At 34.8% G+C, this 16186-nt stretch overlaps 1 protein-coding gene and 1 pseudogene across 1 annotated transcript in view; one reads left to right on the top strand and one right to left on the bottom strand.

Annotated features, from left to right (window-relative positions):
• LOC107694474 (uncharacterized) overlaps positions 1 to 16186 on the bottom strand; it is a 91488-nt gene that overhangs the window by 39383 nt on the left and 35919 nt on the right. The gene's annotated exons all lie outside the window — the stretch shown is intronic.
• LOC107694216 (uncharacterized) overlaps positions 12260 to 16186 on the top strand; it is an 8292-nt pseudogene continuing 4365 nt past the window's right edge.

Raw genomic sequence — 16186 nt, forward strand, 5'->3', positions numbered from 1 at the left:
TCTAAATAAGTTATGTTCCAAATTTGAAGTTGATATGAAATTTTAATTTTATTTTATTTAGGGGCGTCATACCACAAACAGCCACCGGGTGCCATGCAAACTCCATTATGCATTTTTCTGTCACAAATGTCTAGATTTCTCTGTCAATATTACTTCTATCTCAAAATATATACCATACCAAATATGGAATCCTGAGACTCAGACCTTTTCAATTATATGTTTTTTTGTCAAGATTATAAAAAGGTTTGATTCTAAAAGACCGTAATGCATTTTGTAATTTGACACTTGACACGGCCCACTAAGGGGGAGGAGACCGCCAAAAGATTTTAAAGTACCATTTCCATGGTAAGGCAATGTCCGATTTCAAAATGGGTTTCACAGGATAAATCGTGGGCTTCTAAGCTTTCATACGATATATAATTTATGATGATTACTAAAAGATTTGATAGAGAAAAAGGACAACAACAAAAAAAGAGCGCCAAGCATCCCACAGGTGGGACGGTGACAGTTAAGGGGTTTAAAGTCTTTAATCTTTCTAATGATGCACAGTTTGTCCAGATCAAGTAAGATTGTGATGTTTTAACGTGCTGTTAAAGTGAAACAACAGTAATCTGAGGCCGTCGCCGATCTTTGTCAGTTAAGGGGTTAAAGGCTTAAGTCATTAATTGTTGTCTGCTTTTTTGTTTTGGGGTGGTAATAGTATGTAGTAATAGGCAAGGGGGCCCAAACCTTTCTTTTGCCTATGTCACAATAACAAGTAGGCTAATGATGTCAGAGGAGGGAATTTAGGAACAGATGTTTTCCTCTTTTAATTTGCTGTTAAATCTCTCTTCTGTTAATGTTTCTTTTTTAGTACATCTGTTTGGCCTTCCTTCACATCATATGGGCAAGGAATGGAAAAACACCCTTTAACCACATTCTACTGACAGACACACTATTGACACCTCAGACACAAACTCACACACTGACATCAACTACAAACTTCCATTAGTACAACATGTTTATGCAGAAGCTGTTTGTCTACCAACAGATCAAACCACATCTCTGTACAAATGTAAATAAATGAGACAACAGACAGGGTTCATTTTGACTCATTTTTTGACCATTAAAACTAGAACAAAATCGAAAACTATCCTCTAATTTATATCATGCCATCTTTGTACAAAATGTTTTGCCAAAATTAGTACTGCACATAGTGATTCTCACCATTCCCAAAACTCAACCAAAGATTCTGACTCTGAGATTGCTGCTGGAGGTTCTGGATCTCAGAAGAGATTAAAGTTTGATCATCTTCTCGTTGTGATAGGTGCATACTCCACATTATCTTCCTCTTTAACTTTCTGTGAAAATAAATAAAATCAAATTTGGCATCCTGAAGATTGATTCAGTCAAATATGTGAAATCCTGTTCTTTTTATGGTGATCAGCAGTGTTACATGAACATGAAACAGCTGGAGGGAACCCCATTAAACATCTACATCTGTAGTTTCACTTCAGGGCCCAAATGTTACTTTGGACAAATTCAGCTATATATATGTATGTGACAGGCTCTACTCGCCCCGCTCTGAGCAGGATTTGAACCACGGTCTCCGGCGTGTGAGGTGGGTGCACTAACAAGGAGGCTAAAGACTGCAGCCTCTAGCGTCAGTATATATACGCACACACAAATATGTAAATGCATAAATAACAACAGAAATGTGACTCTCTTTTAAAAGACCTGTGACTCATTTCTTTGGCATGTATTTCACATTAGATCTAGCCTTTTATTGCAAGTAATAATGTCAGAACAGAACATTAATGGTTAATGTAGCATATATATGATTTTTTTTTTTTGTAACAACATAATTCAGTGGTCTGACTCAACGAGAAATATCCAATGCCAAGTCCTGACTGGACGAGAGGGGGAGTTGGGGATGGAGATGGGTGATTAACTCCTGAGCAAAGCGATAGCTGCTGAATAATGACTGAAAGGACCTTATAAAGGGAATTATGATTGGCATCATATTTCTATAGTTAGACGTGGATCAGTTGAGTGTCAGCTGATGCGAGCTTGACTAACATGACCTGCCAGAACTAACGCTACGCTCCATGTGTCACGAACCCTATCTGGAGTGCCCACAAGCTCCGCTAGAGGGAACCTCATCCCGTACCCTGTACCCTTTACCATTCACCCCAGGCTCCATTTCACATAATCTTTTGCCTGAACTCATCATCAATTGCAATCACCTGTCTCTCATCACCTCATCAGTCTCACAGTATAAGAATGGCACACACACTCTCACATCGCTGGTGACAATGTTAGCCTGTACGTTTTCTAGTGTCTGTGTTTCTGCCCATGTTTTATTGTTTTGCCTTGTCTTACCTTCGTGTTTTTGGATCCTGGACTGTTTATCTGGTTTTTACGATTGCTGCCTGCCCTGACTATTGACTGTTCTGTGGATTACTCTTTTGCCTGTGCCTTGGATATTACTGTTTGCTCATATTTTGACCCCGCCTGTTCTGACCACGCTCTTTATAATAAAGCCTTGCATTTGGATCCAACTCTGTCGTCACGACTCCCTCGTTACAACATGAAATCATCGATTAAGCCCATTGCTGCAAAATGTGTTTTCGACATATTATCGCTCAACCCTCTACATTGTGGGTATAGGCTAAATAAAAATCTATCAATTTTTGTGACTAAATAATGTCTGTTGTTGGCCATTGGCTAATAAATTGTTAATTGACTCATCATCGAGTTCACCGGAGATCAAGTATGCCGGTCTAAATGATGTCCGACTTGCTCTGATGTCATGCTGACATATGCCAAAAATCTCTTGCGGCAATGATGCGGCCTAGAAGTAGAGCGCAGTTGCTCTCCCCCACTGCACTGACCAAAAGCATGAAATGACTTGGTGACAACCCAGATTAATGCTCATTGGTTCAAAAACCCATAATGTTGCATTCTCTTTAAAATGTATGATTTTTGTAATGCATGAATATTCCCAGACACTATGATAGTCTGATCTCTGTGTGGGATCTGTAATCATTGTGATATTTCTAGATATAAGCCTACATAAAATATGTGTCTTTATCAAACTAAAAATGGATAGAAACATATTGTTGGGAGAAATTAAATTACATCATATATTTTCATATAAATGCAACAAATTTAAGTTACATTCAATTTATTAACAACAAAATACAAAAGCGTAAATCGTGCAATATCTGACTTTGATCTCGTACTGTAAGTGTCCCTTTTTTCCCCTCACACATGATAGAGTGCGAGAATCTTACATACCACATAGAATTGACACGCTACACAAATTATATCCTTTCTTGTTAAAGTTTGAAATTATTCAGCCTTTAAACTAAGCAGAAGCCACTGATGGTTGTTTTTTTGGGTGAATGTTAGTCAATGAACAATATTTTCCTCTGTTTAATTAAAATAATTGAGCAAGCTATTTATTTATTTATTTATTTATTTTATATAAATATATATGTATATCATGTTCACTGACTGAAGATTTTTAACAGATATTTAAAAGTGAAATATATTGACTTACCGATTTCTGTGTTTTTCTTTTGTAGAATGTTGGCTCAGCGTAAGTGACCTCCTCACAAGTCTCAACTGTTTGAACAGTAATGACAAATGGATTAAAACAACAGAACACGATCTTAAGTAGACTTGCTTCTTCACAAAATGTGTTATCAAGACACAATCAGTGCACACAATTAAAAAATGTAACATGCATTTTTAACATAATTTATTCATTTTGAATGAACTGTTTCACACATGTAAAAAGGCCCTAGCAGAGTATACAAGTAAGGTTATATTTAAAACACAGTCTTTGCTCATAATTTTCATTGAAGCATAAAGTGAAATATCATTATTCATTAAAATGACCAAATAACTACACTCATTATTATGTTCCATAAAAAGAAACTTTAGTACAGAAATTATGTGAATAATTGTCATGGCAATTTTCTATTTCAATAACTATATGAGACAAAAGTCTTTTGAAGATTTATTTTCTTGCAAGAAAAGTTGACAGTGTTCAACATACTGTATGTGTCCATTTAAGGTATCTAACTATGTATCTAACTATGTCCCCTGGATGTGTTTCTAAGTATTTAATGCAAATCATTTTCTTTTCACGCTACAGTAAGATATAGGGGCTCTAAAATAACACATACACACACACACACACACACACACACACACCACACAAAAACACATACATTTCCTGTTGGTCTATAGCACATCAAAATAACTCAAGCGTACTGATGAAGCATTCAGACAGTCTGAACAACACTCTTTTGTAAAGCAAATAATACCTATAACAATAAATTTCCCTCACATGATTAAATGATATTTAGGATTATTTATCCATTGAAATATTCAGAGAAAGTTTTTAAAATAGTTTTTCAAAGGAGTAGGAAATACTTGCCTTGTTGTTCCCTTTTTCTTTGTTTCCTGCAGATGCAGAAGATCCCGAGTGCAACTGCAATTAACAGAGCTCCTGCAGCACCAGCAGAGATCAACACTATGTACACTAAAGGTAGGCCATTATCTGTAATGACAAAAAGAGTCTGTCAGTCAGACTTCAGACAAGACTGAGAGATATCAATGACACCATAGACAGAAACACTGAATGTTTTTGTTGACCGTCTTGCTCCACCAATCTTTACTTCATAGAGTCCAGTGTGTTGAGTTGTGATGTTTGTGATGGTCAGAGATCCAGTCTGATGATCCAGCTTCAGTCTGTCTCTGAATCTCCCATCAACGATTTGTTTCTCTCTGTATATTTTAGCTATGAGAAACTTTTCAGCTCCAAATTTCCACACTATGTTTTCATTTTGATGTATTTCAGTAACATCAGTGTTTAGAGTGACAGAATCTCCTTCCATCACTGACACTGACTCACCAAACACACCTACAACATGAACAGGTTTTTGCACAGATAAAGACTCTTGATGGTTTATAAAGCCTAAAATCATTTAGTTTGTTTGTTTTTTAAATATGAACTGAGAGACGTCCAGAACAGCAGCAGACGCACCGAAGCAAATGAAAGATGAAATATATGAACAGACAGATATGTGTCAACCAAACATTTAATCTTTCATTTGAATCTCACTATTTGTTTTCACACATTTTGGTCATTGTTACTGAAGATTGATTGATTTATTGATTGGTTGATTGATTGAAAAATGTTGCTGTGGTGGATTTGTATCCAAATTAACAAAAGTTAGCTGAGATTTGAAAGCAGCTGCTGAGATAGATTATATACATTTATTATAGTAATTTCCATTATTTTCCAAGACTTTTCCAGATTTTATTTTCATTACATTTCCATGCCTTGAAATTTCAATTTAGAATTCAGAACGGAGACCTGAATTAAAAGTAAGTAGATCTCGCATTGATAATAATTAACCTGGAAAATGAAACAAAGCTATACAAATGCTTTGGTTACTTACCAATTTGGCGCCACCAGCACAAACAAAACAAAGCAAGTGTGCGAAACATTTTTTACAAGTTCAGTGTCTGATTTAAAAAGACTGTCTGCTAAAAACAGCACTGTGTATCCTCCCCCAACAGAGTTTGACCCTCCTAGTTCACACACCACGTTTGTATATGATATAGTGTTATAGTGCTTCTGAAACTTTAAGACTTTAACTGTTCTTGATGGGTGAAATATTCTTTATTTGTATCATTTAACTTCCTTTTGAAATGTAACTATGTGTAAATATTTGACTGGATTGGCTAAACGTTTTTACATATTGTGTGAATTGTGGATGAACTATATTTCATGGTAAAATAGAGTCTAACCCTCATGATTAAATTACAGTTATCTTTTCACCGGTGTTACTTTGTTTACAATTATAGCATTATACTATTTATACCTAAATTATAGTATATATATATATATATATATTCAGTTTTCAATTTTGTGTATGGAAAAAAAAAACAATGGTTAAGTTAAAACCATGTATGATCACACGGTACAAGTTTGATGTTCATCTGAGTCAAACTGAAACCTGCTGCGGTCTGATTTCTATAGAAATGTGGTTTGATCTGTTTGTGAAAAACATCATGTAGGTGAGAGTGGACATTCAGAGCATGTGTGATCAGTTTGTAGGTGAAGAGTGTCTTGTCCAGCCTCTATGAGCAGCTTTTTACGACCTTATAATCTACAGAAACAAAAAAACATAATGAGAAAGTGTGTCTGACACAGAAGCAGAGAAACAATAACAAAATGATCACATTCACAAGTTTAGAATCACTTTTTAAAACTACCACCCATTGTCCAAAAACATGTGTGGTGTTTTATTCTTTTATGTTATTACTGTTTTCTTAAGGTTTTAGTGAGTTCGCAGTGGAGTGACTGTCTTACTACAGTTCAGATTTGACCAAACCTCTGAAATGAGCCGAAATATTAACATGAGTGTATCTGCTAAACACATGCTAAACACACTGATATCGTTCACATTATCCTGCTATAGTCAAACTGTAAATGTTAAATTACATGCAATATTTTGAACAAACATGTAATAGCATTAAACTGATTCCCCACACCTTTGATCAGATAATATGTAGTTAGCACTATTTGGTTGTATGTGTATAAGTAGGAGGGTATATGAATCAGGATGTGGTTTGTATGATGTTGTTTAAAAAGATCATCCATGACACACATGTATTTTTGTCTGATGAGTGAATGTTTAAATCAGAGACGTTCTTCTGCTGTTTGTTCATATTATTAGTTTCTTGATGAGTAGGCACTGAAGAGAGTCATATTGTGAACAAAATGTTTGCTATTTCTAAATAAAGCTTCTTTTTTTTTTCTTTTGGTTGTCTTTTTTACTCTAATAATGTAAGGGCCTTTTTTGCAGCTTTTCACCAGTTTTCACCTATTTTGCCTTTATTGTGGCTTACATATTTACACTTTGTAGACTTTTATTTCAGACATCTCTATGAACAGATACCAACAGTACTTTCCTGTGTATATATTTGTAGTACTATCCCAGGTACGATATATAAAAACTATTAACCTGAAAACTGTGTAAAACGAATCAGTTTTCCTGTGAACACTGTTTTCTGTTGCATAGTGCTGCTGTGATGCTATTATTCAGAACACCAGATGGCGCCATGCATTATCATAAAGGTTTTGACAGAATTGTTAGTCAATCTCTAGTAATAAAAACTGTCTCTCTTTTACAGATTCAGGTCCTTATAACAGCCACAACATTAAAAGCACCTGCCTAATGTTGTGTAGATCCCCCTCGTGCTGCCAAAATAACATCTAAAGACTGGAATTGTGTTTTTGAGGAATTTAGGTTTCTTTCCTGAATATTTGACAATGTTTTAAATGTGGGAAAATCCTGATGTATGATAACTGAATCACACTGTCATTTACAGTACTACAGAAGTATTAACATGATCAAATAATGTCTGATTCTTTAAGATTAAAATTATATTAAAATATTCAGGAAGAATGTAGGTGTTTTTTTTTAATTCCTCTAAATAAATAAATAAATAAATCTGCATCATCTGACATTTTTCATATGATTTCAAACGCTGAACGTTTGATTTCGCAGTCTTAACACATTCATCATCTTTCTTCCTCATCTAAAACACGGTATTGGCAAGTACTAGTAAGACACTTGCTCTCTAAATTAAACTGCACTTTTTGTTTTTCTATTATTATTTTTTTATCATTTTATTTTATTTGAGAGTTGTTTTTTTTACACGGATTCATCTATGAAGATCTGTGAAAAAATAAGAACAAAAGGAAATCTTTATTTACATTATTTACATTTATATAACACCCTCACCCTAAAGCAGAATAACATAAATTATTGTAAAATATTATAAATTATTAGAATCAGTTAATCGCATAATTATTCCCCTCTCCTCTGTCTGTTCAGGGAAAAACACAAGCTTCATGAGTTTTGAAAACAGCCCCATCTGGTGGCAATTTGAGAATTTGCATTTGTGAATGTAAAATTTGCTTAAGAAAATAATTAATTTTATAACAAAACAAATCAACAAAACATGCACATGAAACATGAAATATGGTCTTTTCTAGGGTCTGAGTCAAAATACCCAAATACAACCCGAATTCCGGAAATGTTGGGATGTTTTTTTTTCATTTGAATAAAATGAAAACAGATTCAAATCCCTCCTAAAATCTCTATGACTGCAAAAATTCTTCCGATTTCTGTGCATACTCAGTTAGATTAAGTTTAAGTATGGTGATGTGGTCATTAACATTATTATTTTGTTCACCTGTAGCCTTAATATATATATATATATATATATATATATATATACACACACACACACACACACACACACACACACACACACAGTATATATACTTTTTATGAAGAAAAAAGTGCCTCAAAGCACAATAAAATAAATACCACTTGCCTTAAAGCAAATATATATTTTGTCTTTTTTAAGAAATAACTTGAAAGATATTTGTATCATTAAAAGTAGTCTTGTGTGCGGTCTAGACTATGGTTTGAGTCCCAGCTCCTGGTGCTTACCAGCAATGGCCAGTTCCTGAATAAATCACTCATTAGAGTTGGTTCTTTACATTGAGTTGGTCCACACACACACACACACACACACACACACACACACAGTATATATACTTTTTATGAAGAAAAAAGTGCCTCAAAGCACAATAAAATAAATACCACTTGCCTTAAAGCAAATATATATTTTGTCTTTTTTAAGAAATAACTTGAAAGATATTTGTATCATTAAAAGTAGTCTTGTGTGCGGTCTAGACTATGGTTTGAGTCCCAGCTCCTGGTGCTTACCAGCAATGGCCAGTTCCTGAATAAATCACTCATTAGAGTTGGTTCTTTACATTGAGTTGGTCAGATGGATTAGCAATATGCATGTGGTTCGCATTAAAGTGTTGAGGATCCATTTCAGTTACAACCTGTGTATTTCTGTGAGAGCAACCATACATTTCTTTTTTTTCATACAAGCAATTTTTATGTGATTTATCATTTGGCTTATTTCATTTATTATTTAATTGTGTCGTTTTTTTTATATTTTTATATTTTTCTAATACTTTTTTCCTTGCTCTTGCAATGCTTGCTCTTGTTTAGTCTTATGATTGTGGAGTTTCATGGAACGTTTGTGTTAAAGAGGATGTGAAGCAATCTGGTATAACAATATTTGTGAGCCCTGAAACATACAAGTTTATTCTGTAAACTCTGCTCATTTTTTTTTATCATCACTTTGCCTCCTGCTTCTTCTCTTCTCTGGCTTTCAACTTTTTTTTCCCTTTCAACTCAGTCAAATTCTTGGTTGGTAGAAGACTGTTAATAGTTCTGGGTACCAGAAATACTGTTTTTTTAGGTACCAGACATGACTTGCTGTTAATGGGTTTTGGATACCAGACAAAACGGATATCATCTGGCACAATCCGAGGTTGGTTATGAAATTTCTGACATGGATAAATCAGCCAGCTCAAGAGTCACTTAAGACTCACATTCACATAAGACTTGTGTGTCATCTATTTAGAGGCTCTTTGAGGTCTGTTTGTAGTGCACCCTGGTCAAAGGGATGGTATTCTTATAGAAGTAAGTAAGTCTTATTTTGGGCACTACATGGCGCTACATGTACTCTTTGTGTAATGAAATGCAGTCTTTAACATGATCAGTCAGCTCCCGCCGTTAGATCTTGTAATTACAGCAACTGCAACTAGCTAAAGTAGTTGAAAATTTACCAAAATTTGAGCCAAGCTCATTCGTCTTAGAACAGAGCACAGTCTTTAATCACTATTTTATTTTTTAAGTGTAGTTAGCATGTTTTGCCCTTGGCCGGCACACTGTTATGCTTTTGAAAAAGGCCAGCAGTGATGAAGCTGTTTTGTGTAGGGCAGAAGTCAAACAATGATTTTCATATGAGCAGCGTCGATGACATTTACAGTATCATTTTATTCTGGAGAGTGATGGAGAGGCAGCATTAATATGGTTTTCTTGTATTTAACCCTCAGGTATTGCTTGCTTATAATGTGCCCATACAGCTTAACTCTTTTTCAGTTAAATAAATGTCCTATATTTTAGTTCAATAATATTTATTTTAATATTTTAAGGAGATCTTTTGGTACTAAATACTATTTGTGCAATAATCATGGTCCATTAATGACTTAAAATATTTTTTCTAGTATTTCTATGACTTATATTACAATTAGTGTAGTATTTAAGGTTAAGATACAGAAAGGGATTTTAATTCCAATGCAAATTAGAGTAATTTTTGTGGTCATGACATTTGTAATGTATTTATTCTAAATTGTATCTAGAATATTGCAGGACATACCTGCGTACTTATTTTTAAGCTTTTAATTTGAAGAAATATTTAGACGTGATTAAACATTAGATTTTTAAATGTGACATTTAAAAAGTTAATACTTACATCCATTTTTAATGATACTTATATATGTATACATAATGAATGCAAGCAAATACTGAATTTAACCCTAAGTTTAAAATGGCTAAAAAGGCATTCAACAAAATATTTTTATCCCCTGTTATGTACAGTAAATACATATGATTCCCCCCAGGAGTCAGGAGAAAACAGCACACGAACCCTCTCTTTCTGACCGAGCAAAAACAAAGCTAAAAGGTAGTGATGGCGAAGTGAAGCGTTCTGAACCAGTGAAGCTTTCATCACAATTGTATCGGGAAAGGTTCATTACTCGAAGCTTTTTAAAAACGGTTTATGCTGTGGCCATCTAGTGGTCATAAAAATAAATAACACCTTCCAAAGTGTTATGTTCCATTACAGCCAGTGGTTTCACATCTGGTTCTACAACTGATTTTTTGTTTTATTATATTTTATATAAATAATGTTTATTGTCAAAGTCATTCATTTGTGTCGGTGTGCTGGCACTAAAATAAGTAAAATAAATAAAACATAAATTCATAAATTAAATCTATGATCTTTTTATTTTAACTCTGCCTCAGTCCTTAGACTGATATTTCATGGCCAAAGTTCATTCTTGAGCTCAATATATAAATTACGATAAAAAAAAATAAAAATAAAATGCTAACACAGTATAATGTAATATAATGTAAAGGAAATGGCGCTGAGGTTCGCTTCGTTTGAACCAGATACTGAAGCAGTAACGTGGTTTTCAGGCGAACGAAGCTTCGGACATCATAGATCACGTGCTTTTCTCAAAACGAATCAAGCTCCGATACAGTGCTTCAATGTGAAATGTGTTTTTTTTTTTTTTTTGATACAAGCTTCGAAGCTTCGGTGTTGAACATAACATCACTAGTAAGTGGGCTTATGGTGCGTTCAAGTCATGTCGGATATTTTGATACAAGCTTCGAAGCTTCGGTGTTGAACATAACATCACTAGTAAGTGGGCTTATGGTGCGTTCAAGTCATGTCGGATAGATCGTATTTACGAGTTGAATGCACATGAAAGTCGTTATTACAAATGGGAAACTCGAAATTTTCTTTAAGCCCCGAGTTTCCGAGTTGGGGGGCGTGTCAATGAGAAACATGGCGGAATCGATGGTCTGTAGTTGACGGTAAATTTTGTTTAAATTGATAGTTTAGTTGTCCTATAAACTTCAATTGGTCATGTTCTTGTTACGCAGCTAGTTAATGAAATCCAAGTAAAAAAAATGCTATAATTTTTGCACCTATAGGGGAAAAATCTTTTGATTTGCCATGTTGCATGCTGCATTTAGCTAACAGCTTTTTTAAATCTCTGCATTTTAGCATTTGTTGATGCTGAAAATCAGTTATACTGGGATCCTGGTCTAAAAAAAAAATATTAAAAACGCAAAACACACCTGATAACTCATAAGTACGAATGTCCCAGGAGGACTTGAACGCAGCATTAGCGCTTCTTAAGTAAGAAAAATTCAGTTGATTTTTGACTTATTGAAATTAAGTATACCTGCTCTGAGAGTATGCGGTCTCAGACGCAGCCGCTGTTTTTAATTTAGCTGGAGTTAAACTCTCCAGAACAGTTTGGACCCCAGTGACTATAGCACATGTGGGCTACAACAAGAAAATGAGACAACTCGCGCATCCACAGACAGGACACATTCACAAGGGCAAACCATGAAGTAACGTAAATGAACGAAACAAACCGCTGCATCTTGAAACAGGTACTTTTAAAATAACCATTTTAACTTGATACGTTAAAATTGTGACAGAGTGCTGAACTCCGGCCAGTGGCGGCAAAACTGTTTGCGCGTTTATAATGATAATTACGGCAATTCTGACAGCGGAAATTGTTTTGTTTTGTTTTTCTTTCGGTCAGCAAAGTCCTCGGCAAGACTCGCCACACAATTTTAACAACAAAGGGAAAACATGAATGATGCTTCGATTTGAATGTGAAATGATATTTTTGCCATGTAAGCTTTAGTTAGCCTACTTGTCTTGGAAATAAATTACTTTCACTTTCATTTTTTATGTTTTTTTTTTTGCGGGAAAACAGCATAGGGACAAAACATTTGTTTCCATAGAAACTGCGTTCATTTTGTCGTGGAAAAGTGTTGAAAATGACGGCCTCTATTTCGATCACTAGATTGTGTGCATTCTTCGTGGCTGGTAAGACATTTAAATTGTTCAACTCTCTCTTCCATAGCCTAAACGATGAAACCAAATAATGATGTGCTATGCAAATACTACAGGCTACATAAATGCATAATAATATGCATTGTAATAATAATAATACTAATAATAATACAGTGTCCAAAAATCGATTTCAATAATAGCAAAAAGCAGTGTTGGGGAAAGTTACTTTTAAAAGTATACAACAGTGTTCCTCAAATCTTGCCGTGGAGTGCCTGTGCGCTGCAGAATTTAGCCTCCAACCCTAAACAAAGTCACCTAGGCCAGTGGTTCTCAAACCTGTCCTGAGCTGTGTCCGAAACCGCTCCCTATCGCCTATAGTCAAAGAGTATAGAAGCCCAAGAGGCGAAACGCTGTAGTGATAAGGGCAACAGTCTATGGCGCTGCGGAGGCGTTGCCTCCATTTTTGCTGTCCATTTGCCCTTATGGACTGGTGGTAGAAAAAGCTAAGGTTGTAAAGGGGTGGAACATTTTCGGTAAATTTCTGGAAATTTTCCAAACAATTCCTGATAGATTCCCAAAAAATCCTGGAAAGTTTCCAAAGTTTCTGGAATGTTTCACTACATGTGACCCATCACTGTGATCCGATCAAGCAGAACAATCCAATCAATTATGGTGAAAAATATTGAACAGGGTGTCACTGTAAATGCTCAAGTCTAGTGATAAAAACCTCACCTAAAAATAAAATGGCATCATACCATGGGTAAATGTTGATATTTAACATCAGTATCAGGTGATCAAATGAACCTTAAATGTACAGTGAGACACTTTGGATAAAATATTCTGCATAAAAATTGTAAATGTAATTCAAACAGCAGGACTAAAAATAATAATGTTTTGTAGAACAATGCGTCATCTTATGTTGGAAAATAGCACAATTTAATGAAATACAAAGTAAAAATATTTAAAAAATAAGATGATAAAAGACCTCACCTTTTTCGAATACTGAAAGATCGATTAGAGAGCAGACAGACAGCTCCATATGATTTTGAATCACTCTTGCAGTATAGTGCAGTCATACACCGATTGTTCTGTGCAGGGGGCCGTTCTTTGTACCTCTTAATACATCTGAGATGATTTGACAGATGCCAGATGCCTTTTAATCCTGATAACTGATCACTGGCTAATTTTGTTCTTCAAACAAGTTAGTGGATTAAATTGAAATATCTGGATTAAGTTGTCTGAGATTACTCCGTGTTGACATGTTCATTGGAAAAGGCACGTATATCGATACTCAAAACCATGATTAGCAATGCAGTGATTGGCTGGCGGCAAGACAGCAACGTAATGACATTGTATAATTAAAATCAAGAAAACAGCCCAGCGAGCAAAATTATTATTTCTTATTTCTTTATTAAAAAATTTTTCCTGGTTTAATAAGGTACTCTTGTAAGAAAGCAGCAGTGGCTGGGACAGACTTTCAGTATCACTTTCGTTTAAAACAATACAATCTAATCCTGTTTACATGAAATAAGCTGCTCCCGAGCAGGTTTAAACTAATGGACCTGTTACTATGACATCAACTCCAGGATGAGCATTGAAGAACCTAACAATCCTGGATTATGTCAAATAATCCTAAATAAAATCTGCATAATCCATGTATGAAGAATGGACCACACACCTTTTCCCTCTGTTTGTTTTGGTCATGTGCTCCTCTTGTCCTGCCTCCTCATTTTCCCTTGCCACACACCCTCTCGTTTAGTCCTTGCCCAGTCCTCATTCTGTTAAATTCTCTTTCTGTTTACACTTTTGTCAGTTTGTAATTTTGAACCTTTTTTTTTCTTGTCACTTTATTTAATTTAATAATTTTATTTAAATTTTGGGTACGTGTGACGTCACACAGCCAAGAATCTGTGATTGGCTTGATTTGAGAAAGGGGTTATCATTTATCGGGATTGACAAAAAAAAAAAAAAAAAAAAATCTGAAAAAAATTACAAATGCAATGAAAATACTGGTATCGGTACTCGGTATCAGCAATTACCAAAAAATAAAAGTATCGGTATCGGGCGAGTACTGGAAAAAGTGGTATCAGTGCATCCCTAAAAACAATGGGTGGATTTTTATCATTGTAGGGTGGTTGTGTACACACACTGCCAAGACACATTTCAAACAACATGTAAAAGTGAATTTTGCATCCGATGACCCCTTTAAAATATATTTTTTTACAGTAAATAAGAATAATAAAAAGCAGATAGCACAGAAATAGAATAGAGAGTGCTGATGTTAGAGCGTCACTTTTTCAGAGGACTTTTATGAAGAACAGTGAGCATTTTAAATGCTCAGGACAGAAAAGGGACTCATGAACAACTAGCACAAAACAAAGAACATCCATCCAGATAATGACATGCAGTATTAAGAATCAAGCGTATGTAAACTTTTTCATTTGTGTTCAATCTTGTCTTGTGATCAATATGTGAACATTTATTATGTGAGGTCGATTAGTCAGGGCAGTGCTATAAATAATATAAAAAAGATGCCTTTACTTTATTAAATTATTAAAATTTTGCATATTTTGCAAAGGGTATGTAAACATATGAGCAGAACTGTGTTATGAATCATGATGTGTGTTGAGTGTTTAGTTAAGGCAATCCGTGAGACTCTTGTCTAATGAGTAAATGTGTGAATCAATGATGTTCTTCTGCTGTTTGTTAGCATGTGTTACATTATGAATCCAGACATATTTCTTTACCTACTATCTGTAGAAGAACATTTTCACAGCACTTTGCTGTTGTGTAATTTTGTTTAACTAATAATAACTGTTAATTTATTTTTCAGGTGTGCCTGGTGTTTGTACATATTATGGACTGTCACAGTCTGTGATGGAGGGAGAATCAGTGACTTTACCCACTGGTGTTGAAACGAACCAACAAAAAAAGTTGAGATGGTATTTTAATGACATTCTCATTGCTGAAATCAATGGAGATCTCAGTTATCGTTGTACAGATGTTCAGTGTAAAGATTCTGATAAGAGATTTAGAAACAGACTGAAGCTGGATCATCAGACTGGATCTCTGACCATCAAAGACACCAGAACCACCGACTCTGGAGTTTATAAACTAAAGACGATAAGAAACAGTGGAGACAGTGTAAAGATCTTCATTGTTACTGTGCATGGTGAGTCATTACGTTTATGCTGCTGCGCATCTGTGTTGCTTGGTAGCCTCTCTTCTAAACATTCCTGAACTATATTGCTATACAAAATGTAAATTATTTAAATTATGAAATTATAATATTCTTGTTTTATGACATCTTGCCAGGTATATGAAGTAATTATTTTATGAAAGCAATTAGCCCTGTGAAGTTTGAGGCACTTGGCTCTGCGTTGTGCTTGGCGACGCACTTGGCTGTTTTAAAATCACTGTAAACTATGGCCTAACAGACTTATTGCTTTAATTTAGTTCAGTAAGATTTAAAGTTGATTTGTTTTTAGTCTTAGCAGTTAGTTTTGGTTCATAAAGAGCTGCATTTGTGTTTTGGTCTAAATTAAAGGGATAGTTCCCCCAAAAATGAAAATTTAATTACTCACCCTCATGTTGTTCCAAACCCGTAAGACCTTCATTCATCTTCGGAACACAAAATAAGATA

This window comes from Sinocyclocheilus anshuiensis, unplaced genomic scaffold (assembly GCF_001515605.1).
Source record: "Sinocyclocheilus anshuiensis isolate Anshui unplaced genomic scaffold, SAMN03320099.WGS_v1.1 scaffold954, whole genome shotgun sequence".
NCBI lineage: Eukaryota > Metazoa > Chordata > Actinopteri > Cypriniformes > Cyprinidae > Sinocyclocheilus > Sinocyclocheilus anshuiensis.